This window comes from Myotis nattereri, assembly GCF_964212035.1.
Source record: "Myotis nattereri genome assembly, chromosome: 15".
NCBI classification, from domain to species: domain Eukaryota; kingdom Metazoa; phylum Chordata; class Mammalia; order Chiroptera; family Vespertilionidae; genus Myotis; species Myotis nattereri.
In genome coordinates this window covers 2,426,318-2,441,900 of record NC_138090.1, presented here as the reverse complement: position 1 = coordinate 2,441,900, position 15,583 = coordinate 2,426,318, and positions in this window count along the sequence as shown.

The window sequence follows — 15,583 nt, the reverse complement described above, 5'->3', positions numbered from 1 at the left end:
CCAACATCACCTTCCGCATCGTGATGGGGCGCAGATCCCTGCAGCTAGAGAAATCCAAGGAAAAGAGCCCCACGGAACACTTCCAACGAGCCTACGAGACAAGGTACGATCAATTCTTGCTTTAAAATCGATCGCCAGGATTTTGCACTGTCGGTCGCCATTTTATTATCAGATGCCGAAAAATCATTACCACAACCACACGAGCGTCACAGCCACATGAAAACGAACGCCCTTCCTTCGGGAAAATGCTATAAATACGCACGGGAAAGTATTCTTCTCCCAGACATGGCCCGAGCCAATCAATCACCCGCCCGATACGTCCGCTTTGATCTCTTTCTCCGGAACTTCACCCATAAAGGCTTAGTAAGATTTGTCGGCAGCTGGGGAGCAGGAGGGGCGCCTGTGGAAGCCACCGTTAGAGTCTGAGCGTTAGAACTCGTGCCGGACGACATAAATCAGACAAGGCTCCCAGACACGTTGCAAAGGGGGAGTAGCTGGTTGAAGCAGATCTAGTAAACGAGCGATTGTTAACCAGAAATTACCAAGAACTCCTGCAAATCAGCAAGACCAACCCTCGCTGGGAAAAGAGCGTAAGTGACAGTTTTAACGATGGACAGACGCCCGGCTGGCGCGGCTCCGTGCTTGTTTGTATTGTGAGCGTGTTGGCCCAGGAACCGAAGGGTCGAGGGTTCGATTCCCGGTCAAGGGCACGCACCTGGGTTGCAGGTTCGATCCCTGGCCCTGGCTGGGTTGTGTGTGAGAGGCAACCAATCGATGTGTCTCTCTCACATCGATGTTTCTCTCTCCCTCTCTCTCCCCCTCCCCTTTCACTGTCTCTAGAAGTTAATGGGGAAAATACCTCCAGCGAGGACTGACAAAGACAGACAAACTCCTATCCTCAGTCACACCAGGCGCCTCTCGAATGCTCGGGGCCACTAGAGGCTCCGGGCCAGGCCGCCCACCCATGCAGCACGCCCTTCATCGCCCACGCGCACACACTGTGCCCTTGGCAAGCCGGCTCTGGGCACCTGAAGTCTACAAATGCCGAAGATGGCACCGAGGGATTTTAAATATTCATTAGCATTAAAGTCCTCGTCCAAACCTCTAAACAAACAGCGAAGCAAATCCTATTTTGGTGAGAAAGCGAGGAGTCAGGAAGGTGCGCTGAGCACTGAAATCAGGACCCGGTGGGAGCGGCTCAGGCGCCCGCCCTGGCCGTGGCCGCCTTGTGACTGGGCCTGGGCGCAGCCACCACTGCCCTTGGCTCTCCCAGAGCCCGAGACCCCGCGGTGCACTCTGCCGGAGGCTCCCAGACCCCCCGCTGCCGGGCCAAGACCAGCAACTCAGCGCGGCCTCAAGGCCCGTTCTCAGCAGCAGCCAGGAGGCCCTTGCTTGTCCTAACGGGGTTGGAAACAAACGGTCCTTTTGCTGCCACATGTTACTGTTGTTAGGGGTGGGGGGGACAGGGGTGGGGGGACAGGGGTGGGGGGGTCAGGGGTGGCGGAAGAAGTGGAGGAGGAGAAAGGGGACTTCCGCTCTGCGCTCTGTTTGCCTCTATCGTGGGCATTTGAAAATGAGGATTCTATTCATGTCATTTTTGAAGGTAAAAGAATGAAAACTCTTCTCGCACCTGAACCCGGGAGCTTTCCTCCGCACGCTGTGCAAAGGCAGCGGAACTAACTCCTCGAAGGCGATGGCGGGCCGCTGCCCAGTGTCCTTTCCACGGGCAACAGCCAACGACAGGGTTCGTCCAGGTTTCACCGTCATTAGGGTTACGTGACAGGAGTCCTGGGGCTGGTCGCCGCGGGCATTGGCGGGGGCTCATTGTGACACCAATACGCGCACCTGCTGCGTTAGGAGGCGGCGTGAAGGGGGAGGCGGTGGAGGCGGGCGGCAGGAGGTCTCAGGGGCTGAGACAGCACACAGACAGGACATCTGCGTGACGGGAGTGGGCCGGTCGCATGAGCCGCCCTTTCCCCCAGGCCTGTGGGGGACAGAATGGACGGGGGGGGGCACCTGCTCACCCCAAAGGGTGCAGGTGGTCGAGCCGGTCAGTAGAGCGAGCTAAGCAGCCAATGAGGGGCCGTGCGAACTCGTTCGCTCAGCCTGCGGGGGGCACTTTGAGACATCCATCTACCCCCGGGGCACTCAGATGGGAAGTGACAGCCTCCTACTGTTTTTTATTGGTTTCAGAGAGGAAGGGAGAGGGAGAGAGAGAAACATCCATGATGAGAGAGTCATGCTGCCTCCTGCAGGCCCCCACTGGGGATGGAGCCCGCAACCCAGGCCTGGGCCCTGACTGGGAATCGAACCCTGACCTTCTGGTTCATAGGCTGACGCTCAACCACGGAGCCCCGCGGCCGGGCACATACTGCAGCTGTAAGCGCATGACGCTGGGATGTCCCGGCTGGCACTGGGGAAGGACCTCTGCAGAAGGGCTGGATGCCAGCTGTCCACATTCTCTCCACGCTCACCGCTGCGCTCCTCACCTCGGGGTAGACATGAGACCTGGCCCTCCTCTGTCCTCCACTGCCGGGCCCACTGGCCCCTCCGGGGGTCGCTGGCCCCCAGGACCAACGCCAGCCCTCCCCCGGGCCCACCTGCTGTCCGACCTTCTCTGCTCCATTCCCCACCCCGTGTCTCCCGCCAAGCGCGATTCTGCGAGCGGACAATGGCTGCGTGGCTGCCCAGCACGTCCTTCTCACGGAAACGCAGACACTTCCAGAGCCTGCTGGGCTCTGCCCCGGGACTCGGGCTCATTCTCGGTGGCATTTCGCCTCTGTTGTGGTGGGGCGCGGAGTCCGCGCCGGCTGCTTGTTAAGGAGTGTGTGGACGTGGGGTCTGGTGGCATCTCAGACTTGGGCTCTGAAAGGGCCCGCCCGTGCGCGCCTGCCTGAAGGAAACATTCTCCGGGCGACGCCTTTCACGGAGCAAGTTCTGGGTCGCGCAGAGCCGAGGCCCTGGCCCGGGCACTGCCCCCAGCGCCACGCGCCTCCGGGAGCGCAGAGCAGCAGCGGGTGGAGGGTGGCGGGAGGCATGAGAGGTGTTATCTGGACACCACCCACGGGAAACAGAGGCACACAGCCCCTTACCATCGCTCCCTTCCGGAACCATCTGAACCTCAGATGTAGAATGTCTGTCTGCCTGCCTACCTCTCTATCTATAATGTCATCATGACTGTTCTACTAAACCCGTGGTCGGCAAACTGCAGCTCACGAGCCACATGTGGCTCTTTGGTCCCTTGAGTGTGGCTTTTCCACAAAATACCACGTGCGGGCGCACACGTACAGTGCGATTGAAACTTCGTGGCCCATGCGCAGAAGTCGGTATTTTGTGGAAGAGCCACACTGAACGGGCCAAAGAGCCGCATGTGGCTCGCGAGCCACGGTTTGCCGACCACTGTACGAGCTCTCACAGGACAGAATCAGGTTGTGGCCCATATCCCAATTCGTACCGCCTGGCTCAGAAAATATGTTATACAGTCGGCGCCAAATAAAAGTTGGTGGAATTGCCAATGACCTCGTGTGCATCTATGCAGAACCCAGGGCACAGACAATAGGGAGGTGAAGGCCTGGGGTGGGAGCGGGGGCGGGCTGGAGGGGCCAATGGGGGCGGGGAAGGGGAACAGATGTCATACTTTCAACAATTTAAGATTTTTAAAAATAATAATAATTGTAAAAGAAAATGGAAAGTAAAAGTCTGTTAGAAGAATTTGGAGGGGAAAAATAGTTGGTGGAATTAACCCATAATCCACTCGGAGAGCTCACGGTGAGGGGAGGGCCCCCTCGGCCACAGTCACTGGCACCGGCAGGACCCGAGGCGAGCCGGCCGCTGCCACCACGTCCTGGGAACATTCCCCGCGGATGGAGCAGGAAGACGAGTAGATAAGAAATGTCGCCGAAACCGGTTTGGCTCAGTGGATAGAGTGTCGGCCTGCGGACTGAAGGGTCCCAGGTTTGATTCCGGTCAAGGGCATGTTCCTGGGTTGCGGGCACATCCCCGGTAGGAGATGTGCAGGAGGCAGCTGATCGATGTTTCTCTCTCATCGATGTTTCTAACTCTCTATCTCTCTCCCTTCCTCTCTGTAAAAAAATCAATAAAATATATATATACATATAAAAAAAAGAAATGTCGCCATCAAACCAACAGTGTCCGGGAGATTTGTTAAACCGTCACCACCAGGCAACATGAGCAATCCATTAGAATCCATTACGGCTGAGCTTGTGAATGAAGCCTCATGTCGCCATGAGGTCTATGACACAGTGGATCCCACCGTATGTGAGGACATGCATCCCGGTCCCACCCAGCGTGGTCAGCGGGCATCCTGACGGATGAGCCCAGGCGCCTTTCCTTGGGTACAGACAACTCAACTGCTTGGCATGCCCCCCGTCATTCCCTCCCCACGCCCCCCATCATTCCCTCCCCACGCCCCCCCGTTATTCCCTCCCCACGCCCCCCATCATTCCCTCCCCACGCCCCCCCGTTATTCCCTCCCCACGCCCCCCATCATTCCCTCCCCACGACCCCCGTTATTCCCTCCCCACGACCCCCGTTATTCCCTCCCCACGCCCCCCGTCATTCCCTCCCCACGCCCCCCGTCATTCCCTCCCCACGCCCCCCATCGTTCCCCCCCACGCCCCCCGTCATTCCCTCCCCACGCCCCCCAGGTATTCCCTCCCCACGCCCCCTCGCTATTCACTCCCCATACTCATAACCACCACCCGAGGTGCTGGGCCTCTGGGAGGACATGGATAATGTAATCCTCGATGCACGTTACGAAACCCTCAGTAAGGTGGGTCCCACGCGGGTGAGACCTCTGCAATCCCTCCCCCACCCAACACCAGGGAAGCAGACGCATCCGGGTGCCCGTGACCTTGGGCCACTTCAGCCTAATCCAGGGACTCCCAACCCCAATAGCCAGGTCTCTGCCTGAAGGACTTTCTGAAACTGATGAGCCTCTAGGACCCAGAGCAGCAAACTGGGATGGAGGGAGAGGAGCCCACCCCAAGGCTCCCATGGGTCCCTAAGGGAGCCCACAGTGAGTGAAGGCCTGTCCCTCACCCCTCAGGCGAGGGCCAGGGTCCCAGTGTTTGCTCTGTGGTGTGTGACTTAGGGACAGACGCCCCCTCTGATGGTCATTTCCTGGCCTCACTTCTCCGCTCTCCCACCCCTGCTGTGGATGCACTGGCCAAAGACACCACTTGCACCTGAACCCTGGTCCCTGGGTCTGCTGGGGGAACCCCCAGTTAACACTGCTCCAGCGACCTATGAAACAGGGACAACACTGTCCCCTCCCCCCCATATATCGCCTAATTGGGGTGTATGAGGAGCGTGTGCCGTGTGCCTGGGGACACGTGTGGCGTGGTGGTGAAGAGCCTCTGGAAGGGGGTGGGGGGTCCAGGGCTGAAACTCTGCCCGGCACGGCCTGCAGGACGCTGGCCATCGATTCGCCCTTGTTTCCCCGTCTGTAAAAAGGCACAATCGTCGGAAGATGATTCCAGTGATTAACCAGAACAAGGCACGCACAGGACGCAGCATGGCGGTCGGCACTTGCTGGGCGAGCTCTTATAAGCGACCTGTAAACCACAGAGTGTCACATGGGTGCTCAGGGCGCTGGGAATCCTCGCCTGGCTGCGGCGATCGGCCGAGCCCTGGGAGAGGGCGGAGGCCAGGGCGTGCAGGGTAGGCGGCTGGGCTCAGGGCGCGCGGCTTGCCTCTCTTTGCTCCCAGGTGCGGTAGGCTCACCCTAATACTAAGAAACGTCTTTAGCGGGCGTTCAGCCGCCCTGAGGCCTAACATTCAGTTCCAGTTATTGGGTTAAATATTTGCTTTGCGCGGCATTTGAATCGCCGGGTGCGGATTTCTCCTGCTCGGTAAAGCCTCCTCCGTAAAGAGGCTGAAATTGGTGTATTGACTACAGGACAAAGGTGCCATTTCTCCAAGTCTGTCTATTAAGACCACGGTTCCCTCGCACACAGCCTGTTGGCCTAGAATCCAAAGAGCAAACCACCTTATTGGGTGAAGGCAGACAGCGGAAGAGACAGGGCCTGACTAGGTGTCTCTCATGATCACACCCTCCGGTTTGAACGCTGGGGTTTGAGACAGTGTTGCCATTCTCTTCCCCCTTCTCCAGTCTACACACAGGCTGACTCCACTCCTAGTTTACCAGTCTGTTAGCCAAAGAAGACGGAATGCGGCAGCCAAACCAGCATTCAATATTATACATTAAAACTTTAGAAAATTATAAACCGAATACACAGACGTGACCACTCTAACTTGGGTTAAAGAATGTCTACCTACAGCCCAGCCGGCGTGGCTCAGTGACTGAGTGTCATCCCAGGAGCCAGGAGGTCACTGGTTCCATTTCCCGGTCAGAGGCACGTGCCCGGGTGGTGGGCTCGATCCCCAGTGGTGGGTGTGCAGGAGGCAGCCGATCCATGATTCTGTCTCAATCGCTCCTTCTCCTTTCCTCTCTAAAAATCAGTGTTAAAAAATATATATTTTAAAAAATGTCGACTTATGCTCCCCCCTCAGGCACATTCATGCGAAGGTTCTAACATAATATGAAAATCCGGCGGAGGCATTTTAGGAGGGGAAAAAGAGCAAAACAAAACCTTCAGCAAAAACCTCACGCACCTCAAGTCCATTGAGTCAGGTTCAATACTTCATGAGGTCATCAGGCTAAAAGTTTGGGTGTCTGGGTGCCTCTACCCAGAACATGGCCTTTGAGGGGCTCCCACGTCTGGATAACCAAGGGTCACATGACACTTCCCAAGTTGCCAACCCGGACACAGCACGTGAGGAAAGGCCACGGAAAGGCCACGGTCCTGGTGTCCCGAACCTCAGGGGAGGAGCCTGTATCTGCAGGAGGAATCTCCTGCGGGTGTGATGGACACTCGCAGCAGCCAATGGGCTTGCAGCTGCAAGGAGCACCCCGGGATGGATGAAAGTGGGGTGGGCAGGGGCAACAGAGCCAAGGACCTCCTACGATGTGATGAGAAAGGAGCGCCCATAACCCATCTCAATGAAATGAGATTTTAAAAAATGTGAAACGTACATCTTCCAAATGACGGGGACGTGGGCGCGGGACCCATAAACTCGCCGGGTCACCAAGCTCCTCCGTCCCCATCGGGAGGAGCTGGGGGTACAGTCCCCACGCTCCAGCCCTCAGCGTGTTGTCAACAGGACGGACGGGTCAGCTGTGCATCTGCTGCTACAAAGTAAGCATCCTTCTACCTGGGGTTTAAAAAAAAAATTGGACGATGTGAAAACTAAAAAAATAAATTTGCTACCAGGTTTAAGGCCTGTGCATTGTACCTTCATCCGGTCAGAGGCTGAAGCCCAGACATGAAGCAGTACCACCGCCGCCCCACCGCCTGCATCCGCCTCCTCCCAGAGGGACCCTGTGCGGGTGCTGGGAGCTTTGTCCTTCGCTCGCCTCCCTCATCCGAGCATCTTTGTAACAGTGTTTGGAGAGGGGAGGGGGCATCGTTGTCATGTGAGCAGCTGCCAGCATCATTGGAAGGTATGGAAAAGCTAAGTGAGCGCCGGTACTCTGTTTCCAGCAGGAACATACGGGGAACGCTATTGGGGGACACAGGAGGCGCGAGGAGGGAAAAGGGAGAGAGGCGCATCCTATTTGAAAATGTACAGAGGAGCCCTCATGCTGGACAGGAGCGAGGTTTCCTATTTAGAGTTCATCGGAGCTGACTCCTAGCGAGAAACACCACCCCACCCCGACCCCCAGGGGGCGATGTCGCAGGGGAACAGAGCTGAGGACAGAAACTAACCCCTGCCCCCCCGCCATCTCTCCCAGGCGGGAGGCCCCAGGGCAAGCCATCCACCTCCACCAGCCTGCACTCTGGCCTCCCAGAACTTGGTGTTACCATCCCGAACGTAGGGGAGACTAGGCATTTCCTGCCAACAGGGGCTGGTTCCATAGACAGCGCCCTGCCACGCGGCCCATTGTCAGACGCACGACTTGCTCTGTCCCACCATCCTCCCTGCTCGGGCTCCTAAGGGTCTTTTCCAGGCGAGCGCTTCGGGGATCCACGGCGTTCCTGATGGGATTAAGCGGGTGCTTTTCTTACGGGGTAACCTGGGGCCGGCCCCACAGACGGGTGCTTGGAGTAGAGCGATGCGCACGACAAAGGCCATCCTGACTCCCAACATGCCAGACGCACACAGAGGGAGCTCCTTTAGAAGCGGGCGCCTTATGGGCGAGGGAGAGCATCCACCTCTAATTACGGAGGATTCATTGATGGATGCAATTCACAGCCAGGCCCTCCCGCCGTCTGCAGGGTTAAGGGAGAGAAACGCCTCCATGGTACCAGTGGACACTGTGGGGGTTTTATGTATTTTTTCTTTAGTTATTTTTTTTTTAAACTTTTTGTTGAAAGTATTACATATGCTCCCTTTCCCCCTCCATTGCGTTATGTGGATTTTAATACTGTTAAAAGGAAATTCTCTTTCAGGCATTTAAAAAATCCTAATTCTAATCAGAGACAAAAAAATCAACCACTGGGCTGACACCCTCCCCTCAATCCCCCCAGCCCTCTGTCAATGGTTAGAGGCATTTTATAACTGCTGCAGTGCAGCCGGTAACGGTGCCTCGTGACTTCTAAAGGCCGTTCACTTGGGAGTTGTCTCAAGTCCGCGGGAAGGTGCGTTTCGATGGAAATCACTCAGCGAAGGTGGAAGCATCCGTAAGAGCCCCCGTTTCCCTCGCCTCATTGCACAGAAACAAACGTTCTCATTTAGAATGAATGGGAAGAGTCAAAGAACTTAGGCTTCTAGTTAAAAAAAAAAAAGGTAGGCCTGTCTAGCAGCAGCGCCAGGCGAACAAAGGAACTCACTGCAGGGCCATCCCTTCTCCCCAGGGCCCATCTGCCCGCCAGCCCAGCCTGGGCTGCACAGGGACCTCTCTGAGGGCAGAGCTTGCGAGGTGCCGAGGACCGCCCCCCTTGTGGCTGCACCCTGAGCCCCATGCTCCCAAGCCCCGAAGCGGCTGCTCCGGAAGGAAGGGGGGCCGTGCCCACAGCCTCACGCAGCCCCTCGGCCCTCCACGGGAGGGCAGGCTGTGGGCCTGGCTCGTACACCAGGGGCTGCTATGCGTAGTTCTGGGCGCCAGGGAGCTCCCTCAGTTTCCCGCTATGCCGAGGACACGCCCGCTGCCCACGCTCACCTCCCCCAGGGTGTGCTCTCTGCTCGGCCCCGTGGGGCTCAGGGGCTGAGCGTCGACCTATGACCCAGGAGGTCACGGTTAGATTCCCGGTCAGGGCACAGGCCCGGGTTGTGGGCTCCATCCCCAGTGGGTGCGTGCAGGAGGTAGTGGATCACTGATTCTCTCCCTTCTTTGATCTTTCTCTCTCTCTCTCCCTCTCCCTTACTCCCTGAAATCAGTAAAAAATATATATTTTTTTAAAAAGAAGTAAAATTAAACATGAAAAATAAAAGTTATAATACTACTATTTTTTTGATTAAATCCTAAGGTAGAAATACAATTTTTTTTCACATCATTAAACAAAAGTAGCCCATTCCCAAGGTGTGGGTATCTTTCTAAGGATGTTCTGCAGGAAGCGACTCTGGCCGTTGGGACTGTGTGGACCAATGAGTTGGGACGACGGCTGCTGTGGGTGGACAGCCTACTGGTCAAAGATTACTTTCTCGTCGCTCTATGCTTCCTCACTAGCCTTTGATCCTGCGTGGGTAGGTGTGAAAGGGATAGTCAAACTGAACGGATGGCTAAAAGGATTCCATCGTAACCACCTCTATATTGAAATAGACTGTATTGTGGCTTGCTTTCGATCTGTTATTTTCAAGTCTGAAACATAACCTATTTTATAGAATCACAATGAAATCCTTATTGGTTGAGAACATGCACAGATGGAAGTTTCCAAGCTTAAAAATTGAATAGCAGTAATGGCCCTGCTTTTCCAACCATAAAACCACAATTTGGTAAGGTTTTCATGTTTAAAAAAAAAACCCACTCAAAATAGCTTTATGAGCTCACAAAATAATATTGTATTTTCTCAAGGTATTAACATGTCCTTGTACTGCAAGCTTATAGGATGGAACTTCTTGGAGATTTAACATTTGCTACTTACAAATGCTTCTTTCATATTTTCACTTCAATATGCAGAAAACAGCATAATTACACTTATCCGTACTTAATTTTTAAAACTAATGATGAATAGTTCTCTTTGAAATACAGCACAGCTTTGGCAATGTCGTGCAGCTAATCCGAATTTGTAATAAGCGGGGTTTAATTCGCAGTGATTTTTCCCCTGTGGGACAACCAATGATTAAACAACTCACGGTTCCACAGAGGATACCGGTATCAAGTCCTGGGGTTCTGAAGGGGAAGCAAGATTGTGTGTCGACACAGTGTATCACTGAGGCCCCAGGAGGAAACAGAGGCAAACCGGGAGCTCAAATGGAGAGATGTTAATGAGGGACACCCCACAGAGGTGTGGGCAGGGTGGGGGGGGGCCCACACCAGAGGCTGGGGACCCAGAGGTTGGCAAACCTCCCACGGCGCTGAGGATACAAAGGGAAGAAGGGCTGTTACTGGAGTGAGGGTCCCTGCTCCATGCCAGCTGCACCGAGAGAGTGGGAAGACGTACCCCAACCCTTTCGCCTCCTTCTCTGATCCCCGCTCATGCTTTCCATGGGCTCCAGGGGTAAGAATGCGGGTGAGGAAGGCAGAGAATGGCTTGGGGCTTGTGAGCATCAGGGCCCTCAATCTCCTCCCCATCCCGTCCCCAAGGCCTGAGGCAGGGGCAAGACCAAGCATGCACCTCTCCCCGATCCTCTAAAACCACCAGAAGATGTCACTTGGGGATTTTCCCACTTAAATAATTACCAAAAAAAAAATCCCCAAACCCTTTCTCTTCTGTTTCCCTCCCCCTCAAGTTCCACTTAAATTCTTCGTTCCGCTGTCTCCCGGTTACCCAGAAGCCGGTGGCTCAGCAGCCCTGCAGGTAGCAGCCGTTTCCCTGAGACCCACCCCGAGCGCTCAGCACTGTGGGAAGCTTCAAACAGCATCAACAAACCCTCCCGGAAAGGCCCCTCGGACCCTCCCAAGGCTGGCGAGAGCTCCCAGCCAACCGGGGTGCCCACGTGACGACAGCACTCACCCTCTGATAAAATCAAATGCCCTTGAAGCTTAGACAAGTATCTGTTTGAACGCCCTCGCGTCCGCTTGGTGTACCGGGTGTGTAATTTCCGTCCATCGTCTGACCAGAAGGCAAACGTAAACACATAACCGGGTAATAAAGCCCAATGCGAAGGGAAGTGGGACCCCTATTGGGGCCAGAAGAGTCTGGGATGGAAGTCCTCCCGGCTCGCCCGCCCCTCTGACCACCGCTGAGCAGGGTCCCGGCGTGTGCGGGGCATCTGGGCAGCAGCTCCAGCCCCCAGGACAGTGTCTTGCACGTTGTAGGCCCTCGATACACGTTTGCTGGACGGGCCAAACCTTGGCCGGTCCCTATAAACCGCCACCCCAAAGCACACACACAATTACGTGCTGGGAAAAGTCCAGCGGGTGTTCGGGGTTTATCTATGTGGTTGTTTTCTCTCGCGAGCAGCTCTGCAGGACGGTGATGGGGTTTTTTTCCTTTGACCTTAATGTCATCGACTTGAATAACAGCTTCATTCAGCATTTCCACCCTCATACTCCACAGCGGGTTCAGGCGTCGATTTAAAAACTGCCGGGACCTCTCAGTGTAGAAGACTTCTAGCCTCTCCTGCACACAGGCTAAGAAGATGCACCAGTTGGTATTCACAGGAGAACTAGAGACATTTTGAATCTACAGAACAAGGTTTTGTGTGGTGTGGTTTTTTTTTTTGAAGAATTAAAATGTTTACCAACACCAGGCCTTCACTCAAAAGTGCCCCTGCCTTTTCCTGTTTTAATAGCAGTGTCCAATGACAAAGCTAATTCTGTAACGTCCTTTGAAAACTGCCACAGCAACAGTGTTGTATGAAAATGAATCTGAGTGCGGAGAAAACACACATGCGGGAGCACTGACGCTTTGGTGGAAGTTAAATTATTTCATACTTTGCACAACTTAGAATCACCCTCAGGTGTGATCCTCTAGACCCAGCATTAATTTAAAATGAACCGGGCCCTTGAAATCCTAAATTTAACACTCTTCAGAACAGCACAGCCTCTCTCTCCTGCTTTATGAGCAAATGAACTAAAAACTAGAGGATGGTCCCGTCTGGGGCTTTGAACCGAGACCAAAAGGAGATGAAATACTGTTTGATGCGCACGAACATTAGAGAATCCATTTTGAGTTAATAAAAGAATGAGGCTGCTTCATCTCCTGGGACAAAATATTCCCCTTTTCCTGACCATGTTCTCTCATTCCCACAATAGGGAAGCTGGTTCCTTCCCTAGGGGTGGGGTCTGGGGGTGGGGCTTCCGGGAATAGAAGTCACCCCCACTTCCCCACTGCCCGGTGCTGGGGAACTGGAAATGCACGAGGGGGGAAACCTTCGACCTCATCAGACACAAGGCTGCACTTGAGGCAGCAGGCAGAGGGTGTGACAGCAACAGCAGAGATGCATTATCTGCCACCTTGTAGCGCCGGAATCTCTCTAACGCATTAGGAGCGTCAGGCAGACGGTTTATAACACTTGGCCGGTCCTTCAAGAGCCCAGAAAGCCTCGCCAGACACACCCCGCCGTCTCCCATCATGGGAATGGCCTCACTCAATCCTTTGGTTTTTTCAGACTTTCTCATATTTTCATTTGTCTCCATTAATCGATGAATCGTGAGGAATTTTGGGTACCTAGCCACGAAGAAATAACATTTCGCCTTTCGAGGGGCCAAAAAAAAAAAAAGAAAAGAAACTAAAAGAAAAATAATCAATTCCAACAAAAAGTAAAAGAAGAAAAGCTCTCTTTCATTGTTTTTACAAAGTAAAGAAACCCTTTCGAACAGAACATTCCATTGCTTAGTTGTGGACACTGATCTGGTTCTCCCATGGGAAGTGCATTCGGACTCTGAAGCGAACCCTCACTGTGGCGAGTGTCTGATCTCATGTGTAGCTGAGGTCTGGATGCTCCGGAAAGACCCGGATGCACACACACCGGCAGCTCTGGCGACTGCAGGGGTCTCCATCGCCACCTTCAGGGGGGACCCTCCGCAGTGGCCTGCCTGTGAGCAGGGCTGGAGCAGATGCACTGTGTCCGCCTGCCTGGCGCCCCTTCTCTGCGGTGCCTCTGGGCAACTCCCCAAGTCTGGACGGTGCGCAGCCAACACCAGACCCCTGTCCAGAGGCAGACGCCTGGACCCACGCCCAGCCGGCAGGACTTGCTCAGAGAGGGACGAGAGCCTCAGGCTGCCCTGTGAGAACTACCCTGAGATCTTTTTATTTTTCTTAATCCTCACCGAGAATATTTTCCTATTGATTTTTAGAGAGAGTGGAAGGGAGGGGGAGAGACACAGAGAGACCCATTGATTGGATGCCTCCTGCACATGCCCTTGACCAGAATTGAACCCAGGACCCTTCCGTCCGCGGGCTGACGCTCTATCCACTGAGCAAAACCGGCTAGGGCCACCCTGAGACTTTTGCTGCAAATACTGAGGGGAAAAAATTACATTCTTGTTTTCTCACTAGGAGTGAGCTGGTAGTAGCTTCTAGGAGCCATCCGATAGAAACCACTTGCTTGAAAATAAAGCCAAAACCCGAACACAGACCCTGAAACCTTGGGTGGGGGATCCGGCCATACCTCCCTGGCAAGACTCCGCCCAGGTGGAGTCCTTAATAAGCCCGTCTGAACTGGTCTCGTCACTCGCAGCTCAAAGAACCCCGAGTCAACATGTCAACACGGAACATGAACAGGACTGCTTTAGGGTTTCCAAGGGTATTCCTCCTCGCGTACCTCATCTCACTGACACCTCCCCGTTCAGGAGGGCGCGCATCCGCCTCATTAGGCCGGCATTTGTTATTGTCTGAGCACCTCCCGCGCGGAGGAGCGGTGACGCATGCCAAGGGGGTGAGCAACCTGAATGTGGTGGCCGGGACGCCTCCCTTCCACGGGGGAAAGCGGAGACTGCGGATCTCAGGGCGCCCACTAGACACCCCCTGAGTGAAAGAACATGCGGAGTCCCGGAGGGCCAGGAGGCGAGCCTGGAGGATAAGCCAGGAGGCTCTTCAAAGAGCCCAGGCCAGGGAGGATGAGCTCAGACAGGAGGCGCTCTGACAATGGCTGAAACCACAGGACACAGAGACGCCTGCGGTCCTGTTAGATGTGCGGGGTCCTTAGGTGGGCGCAGCTGCTGCCACTGGGACAGAGAAGGAAGGAGGGGGCAGAGTTGGGGGTGGGGCCAGGTCACCCCTCCTGCGGGACATGGAACAGAGCCCGTGGAAGGACGGGTCCGGCCGAAGTAAGGCCGAGACTGGGAATGCGGGATGAAGGACACGGGCATGGGGACGGCAGTTCCGGCGTGGGCACTGCCCTCGGGAGCCTCATGTGAAGGGCAAAGGAGGGGGCTGGCCACCATCTCCCCTGGGAGCCTCCGGCCTGCAGGGGAGGAGAAAGCGGGCCTTCCCCCCGCCAGGGGGCGGCGCTGCTCACTATTGGCAAAGACAGGCTGTGCGGAGCCAGAGAGCACGCGCCGCTACGCTACCTGGTGCTTCTCCAGGGACCCGCCCGGTGGCAGGTGCGTGCAGTCTCATTAGGGAGCCTTCACCTCTCAAATTAGCTCGTGCTCTCACATGAGGTGTCAGCGCGGCTGGCAAGGGCTTGCTCTCCAAGAGAAGAGCTGGAAAATATTTTCCTGTCGTTTCAACTTAACATGAAATTCCTGCCAGTGCCCTGGCCCTTCCCTTTGTCCTGGCGGAGCCCAGTGGCCGCTGCAGGCCTCTGAAGGGAGGTGGGGTCAGAGATCAACCTCCCCCCCGCCCCACTCCCCCGCACCCCAGGTAACTCTTTAAAGACCTGTCAGGGTGGCCATGTGACAAAAGAGATTGAGAGCGGAAAGGCGTGGCTGTTGGCGATTCCGGGGCAGGCCTCCCTGTTTGGGGGAGAGCGTGCCCTAGGGGGCGCCCCACCTCTCCCAGGTCCCCAGCTGGCCTCTCGCCGCTGCCAGTTGCCCAGCTGCTCTGGCTCCTGGCTCCGCTGAGCACGCAGGTTCAAGGTCGCCCGGCCACGTGCCCAGGTGAACAGCATCCCAGCCCGCCTCTGCCTGGGGGTCGGACCCGCGCTCTTGCTTTGGACTTGACCCTCCTGCCTCCGCCACCCAGTTAGCTGCCTGCGTTCACCCTTGCAGGTCTCGGTCTTCCCGCACCCCAGGCTGCCTCTTCCCCCTCCGCAGCTCCTCTCTCCTTCCACTCAGCAAAGCTGTATTTTTACATTTAGGTTTGTCGCCGTGTGCGCGCGTGCGTGCATGTGTGTGTAAAGTTCCAAGTCAATGTCTGACGCGAACATTCATTTAGGGTCAAAATGACCGTTGAAAAAGCGCCTATAAATGACAAGATGCTGGGTCTGCACCAAAGGCAATGCTGCGCAGGCGCCCGTGGACGAGCCTCGCTGTAAATAAAAAGTGAGGATGCGAAGTAGACGTTTGTAC